This window comes from Oncorhynchus kisutch, linkage group LG22 (assembly GCF_002021735.2).
Source record: "Oncorhynchus kisutch isolate 150728-3 linkage group LG22, Okis_V2, whole genome shotgun sequence".
Classification (NCBI taxonomy): Eukaryota; Metazoa; Chordata; class Actinopteri; order Salmoniformes; family Salmonidae; genus Oncorhynchus; species Oncorhynchus kisutch.
The window spans coordinates 16028270-16034855 of NC_034195.2; positions in this window are offsets into that span (position 1 = coordinate 16028270).

Below are 6586 nucleotides of genomic sequence, written 5' to 3' on the forward strand. Positions count from 1 at the left end.
CATGCGCAGATCAAATACACAGGTGAATCGAAAGATTGCTTAGAAATGTCCTAATAATTCAAAAGAATGCTCAGGCCTCAATTTAAAATAAGCAGAGTAAGTTTACGTGACTATTGCATAATCTGCCTACTGCCATAATCAGTTTAATATCAAATTGTTCCTGTTCATGTAAATGTACGCTGTGTCAAGGCAGCTGTCATGTCCAGAAGTAAATGGGTGCTACTGTCTCATTCAAGTGCCATTAGCAAGTCATCTGTTCTGTGCCGTGCTTGGAAGACAAACTGGAAGGGTTAACCTAGATTGTTGGTGTAGTTACTGTGTTCTGTAGCTGTGTTGAGACCACACGTTCAAGGACCTTTGATAGAAAGTGCAGGTAGGAGGGAATAAGGCACAGGGCCGGAACTAAGTTAGTAATTTATGATTTTGGTAATAGTTGAGAAGAATGAGGCTGGAGTCCTGTGGGATTATCGTCCAAGGGGCAGGTAGTTGACCTAATATTTTTTACAATTTCAGGGACAGATGTTGAGGTTGTCAATGAGAATTTTGTGAAACTGCAGCTAGGAGGCTCATTATGAAGCAAAGGGATCGATTGTACGGTGCAATAGATCCCCTTTGATTTTGGATTGGAAAAATTAAAGAAAACCGTTACATTGCTCAATGGAGAGGTTAAAGGAGGAGTTGTCTCGGGGTTGAACAAATGTCTTGACAACAAAAAAATTATTGATAAAGGCATTTTAATTATATGAAGAGTGCCTTGGTCCTATTTGTTTTTTTTAATACTCAAAGTGTATTTCAGAAAAAGCAGAAATGATGTCAACTGCATTTGCAAGCAAATGTCACAAGGGGGAGATATTGAGTTAGATTAGACTCCCTCCCATCCCTGGAAGGAGGAGGTGAACTATGAATCATACAGGTGGCAGAGGATGCATTGATGAGCTTTCCCTCCCCACAGTCAGTTATCCTAAACATCTCACCTCTCATATCATTACACCTCGAATTAATTTGTAGAGAAACTGGAATTAAACTGGAATTAAAGCCAGACCCAAGTCAATGGCTATCCAAGCAGAAGATAATCCCCTTTAAATGTTATTTTGTTGTGTTGACAACCAAACACAATTCAATATCTCTTTTGAAATACAATAACTAGCATATTAACCATTCAACAAGTTAATACATTATTTGTTGGATTCAAGTCTCCAACCCAACCAAAAGTTAAAGAATGGGGGTAGCCTAGCGGTTAGAGCATTGGACTAGAAACTGAAAGGTTGCAAGATCGAATCCCTGAGCTAACAAGGTAAAGAAATATGTTGTTCTACCCCTGAACAAGGCAGTTAACCCACTGTTCCTAGGCTGTTATTGAAAATAAGAAAAAATGTGTTCTTGACTGACTTGCTGAGTTAAATAATGGGATGTGGCTCAGGTGGAAATATTCAAGCAGTGCCCATGAGATGATAAAGTGACTGAGGTTGAAGTGCAGATGGTTAGCTGTAATTTGAGGGTATGTTCATCCATATCAGGAGAACTGAAAGTATTGGGACATATTCACTTATATACAGTACAGTATGTATTAAAGTAGTCAAAAGGTCTGTATTTGGTCCCATATTCCTGTGACTCTACAAACTTTTTGGCTGCATTTGCTGTTTGTTTTGGTTGTGTTTCATACTATTTTGTGCTCAATAGAAATCAATTGTAGCATTTTGCAGTCCCTTTTATTGTAAGTAAGAATGGAATGTTTCCGAACACTTTTACACTGAACAAAAATATAGCTTCTGAGCATTTCTCCTTTGCCACCTGACAGCTGTGGCATATCAATAAGCTGATTAAACAGCATTATCATTACACAGGTGCACCTTATGCTGGGGGCAATGAAAGGACCCTCTAAAATGTGCAGTTTTGTCACACAACACAATGCGACAGATGTCATAAATTCAGGTTAATAAGAAGGGAGTGCTTGAAAGGATGCACATAACTCTGCAATGTTGGATTGTATTGGAGAGAGTCTCAGTCTTAAATCATTTCCCACACATAGTCTGTGCCTGTATTTAGTTTTCATTCAAGTGAGGGCCGAGAATCCACTCTTACACAGGTACGTGGTTGCAAAGGGCAACAGTGTCTTAGCGTGATTTGCCAAGGCAAGAAACCAAGTGCATCTCTATACAGAAATCAGGCAGTGGCTTCTGATCAGATTCAATTTTCACAGAACCACTTGTTGCAATTTCGATGAAGTTCTCTTGTTCAAATATCGGTAAGTGGACTGGAGGCAGGGCATGACAGGGATAACGAATCCAGTTGTTTGTGCCGTCCATTTCGGGAAAGTACATGCGTAATTGCACACACAGATTACTCAGGTGCGTCGCTATATAACATTTGACATTGTCCGTAAGCTTGAGTTCAATTGCACAAAAAAATCATACAATGATGGAAAGACCTGTGTTAATAATTTGCAAATAAATTCATTAAAAAATCCTACAATGTGATTTTCTGGATTTTGTTTTCTAATTTTGTCTGTCATAGTTGAAGTGTACCTATGATGAAAATTACAGGCCTCTCATTTTTTTAAGTGGGAGAACTTGCACAATTGGTGGCTGACTAAATACTTTTTTGCCCCACTGTATAACACTTGTATTTTCATCAACATTTATGGTGAGTTTTTCTGTAAATTGATGTGGCTCTCTGCAAAATCACCAGATGTTTTGGAACTAGTGAACATAACGCCAATGTAAACTCAGATTTTTGGATATAAATATGAACTTTATCGAACAAAACATACATGTATTGTGTAACATGAAGTCCTATGAGTGTCATCTGATGAAGATCATCAAAGGTCACATCTGTTGACTCATTCAGCTGTAACGCATAGAATTCACTGGCTTGTATGCAAAGCAGTAATTGTTTCAAAACATCGCCTGCCATGTCACAGATGCGTCATGAAACAGTGTTGTTTGATGAAGACATTGTCTGCATAATTTTTGGGGGGCCTTTTCCCCCAGCATTATCCCAGCCAGGCAGCAGGAAGAATTAAGTCCTCCACAATAGTATGAGGATTGCCTGTCCTAGCCACTCAGTAGCTCACCATATAAGACGCTGCTTCTTATTAACGGTATCTGTTGCTTTTATACATCTTACTACTCGAAAGTCGTCTTTATTCTCGCTCAAAGAACTCCTATTGCTGATTTTCGAAATGTCTGCACAAGAGTGAAGGTTTCCGCGAGAGAGTAACGGTTAATGTCATTGGATGTTAATTATTTGATGAGGCTACCTGTATTTGACATTGTGTTATTATACTTATTTCAATTTTTTGGACAGTGAAACGAGGCTACTCAGGCGAGAAAAAAACCTCACCCAAATGTATAGCCCCATTGGAAAATGTAAATGTACCGTTTGAAAATGTGAAAAAAATAAACATAACTTTTAACCTAACCTACTGACCACGACCACAGAACTACTGACCACAACTACTTAACCACAAACTGACTTACTAACCCTACTGACTACAACAACTACTGACCACAAAGACAAAACCATAACTATTTTGACCACACAGATACTGAAAACTACTGACCACACACCTACTGACCAAAACTACTGACCAATACTACCAACCACAACTACCGACCAAAACTGCCGACCAAAACTATCGACCAAAATGAATGACAATCGCATTTTACATTATAACGTTATTCAAATAATATAATTAAAGTACAACTTTTTAAACTTCTTCCACTACTTACAACAATCATTTTCAAGAGCTTTAGCAAGCCCCACAACTTTGCTTGTAAACTTACCATCTTGTTATTATTATTAAGCACTCAACTTTAAGCTAAAATCGCAGTGCAAACTTTAAAATTAGACTGGTCTGGGTTAAGTTGCTTGTAATATACTTTTTGATATATTTGATAAAAAAAGGACCAAAAAACATTTGAACTTAAAATGATACAACTTCTTTCACTTTATAAGCTGAAAAATTTGATTTATTTTAAGATGGTCATACTATAGATCATTTAGCTATTTGACTTTGAATTGTAGTACCCCATTTGGGTATAAAAACAAAAAAATATTTGCCAAATTAATTGAATTTGGATGTTAGTACTGTACTCCAAAGAAACACATTGAAAAGCACATTAATAAATGGCAAAAAATAAAGTAAAAAAATACATGACAAATAAGATATTTAACTGTCTGTCTAGGAGATATACAAACACTCAGGAAAAACAGTACCAGTCAAAAGTTTGGACACACCTACTCATTCAAGGGTTTTTCTTTATTTTTACATGTTTTTACATTGTAGAATAATAGTGAAGACATCAAAACTATGAAATAACACATATGAAATCATGTAGTAACTAAAAAAAAGTGTTAAATCAATTTATTTTAGATTTTAGATTCTTCAAAGTAGCCACCCTTTGCCTTGACAGCTTTTCACACTCTTGGCATTATCTCAACCAGCTTCATAATAAAAGCTTTTCCAACAGACTTGAAGGAGTCTGAGCACTTGTTGGCTTGTTGGCTTGTTGGCTGTTTTTCCTTCCCCTTTGTGGTCCAACTCATCCCAAACAATCGCAATTGGGTTGAGGTCGGGTGCTTGTGGAGGCCAGGTCATCTGATACAGCATCCATGACTCTCTTACACAGCCTGAAGGTGTGTTTTGGATTATTGTCATGTTGAAAAACAAGTGATAGTGTGACTAAGCACAAATCAGATGGGATGGCATATCGCTGCAGAATGCTGTGGTAACCATGCTGGTTAAGTGTGCCTTGAATTCTATTCTAAATAAATCACCAACAGTGTCACCAACAAAGCACCCCCACACATCACACCTCCTCCTCCATGCTTCACTGTGGGAACCACACATGCGGAGATCATCCAGCAATTCGACTATGAAGGCCTGAGTCACGCAATCTCCAATGAACAAATTACTATTCTCTACAACAACACAATTTCTGACAACAACCGCACAACTACATCTACACAACTACTGACAACACAACTATGGACCAAGACCACACATCTGCTGACCACAACCACACATCTACTGACCACAACGACTGACTACAACAGACCACAACTACAGACCAGACCGACTAACCGCATCCACCCAACTACTGACCACACATACTGGACCAGACACATGCCTACAAAAACTACTGATAACCACAGAACTACTGACCACAATCACATAACTACCGGCCACGCAACAACTGACCAAACCTACTGACCACAACTACAGATAACATCCACACAACTACTGACCACATGTACTGAGCCACACACAAAATGTTTTTAAGCTACTGACTACTACTGACCAGAACTACATACCACAACTACTCAGCCCAGCCGCACAACTACTGGCCACAAAAACAAATGACCCTACAACTACCGACTACAACAACTGACCACAAATACCAAACATTACTGACCACAACTACTAACCACAACAACAAAACTACTGTCCACACTGCTACTAATCACAAATACTGACCATAACCAAACAACGACTGACTACTGACCGCAACTACTGGCCACAACCACATAACCACTGACCACAACTACCAACCACAACCACTAGCAACTTACCACAATACTTACCCCAAATACTAAACACTACTGACAACACAACAACAGACCACACATATACTGACTACAACTACTGACCACAACCCGCAACTACTGATCACAACTACTGACCACAACCACATAACTACTGACCACACAACTAATTACCACAACCACAACTACTGAACACCAATTACTGGCCATAACTACTGACCACACAACTACTTACCACAACCACAAAACTGTTGACAACTCAACTACTGAACAAACAACTAGTGATCATCCGTTTGTTTTAAATAAAAAAAATCCGTGGTAAACACAGGATTAAGAGGTCTTATCTTTTGTTCTACCTAATTGTGTGGTTGTGGTCAGTAGTTGAGTTGTCAACAGTTTTGTGGTTTTGGTAAGTAGTTGTGTGGTCTGTGTTAATCCAAAAACATAATTCATTTCCACATAGGCTTTGTCCAACTAAGAATGGCGGAGTTAGTGCCTACAATTTTTTTATTTTTTTATTAAGAGTCCCTATTAGCTGCTGCCTTTTTTTCCAGTATATGCTCTTCTTAGGGTCCAAACAAATTAATTAAATAAAACGGTTGATTTAACTTTACACCACCACATATGTAAAATACAACATGTGTAATACCAACTTACATATTTGTGTGGACTGTGTGTCCTGATATGTGTGTTTATGTGTGCATATGGATGTTTTTGCGTGTGTCTCCTCACAGTCATGTGGACTGTTCTATAAGGTGTAGTTTTACAAAAAAATGTATCCGAATTTACTGCTTGCATGAGTTACTTGATGTGGAATAGGTGTAGTCATGTCGCTGTGTAGTACTGTGCGTGTTTCAGAGTCCGTTCTGAACATGAGGACTGTGAAGAGACCCTTAGTGGCATGTACAGTATGCATTGGTGTCTGAGCTTTGTGCTAGTCGTTGGTGAGCCTGCCCACAGCTGACCCCACCCCGTTCCTTGTGCCACAGTGAGTGGCTTCTCCATCCCATAGCACATTCGCTGTGCATGGACATGACAT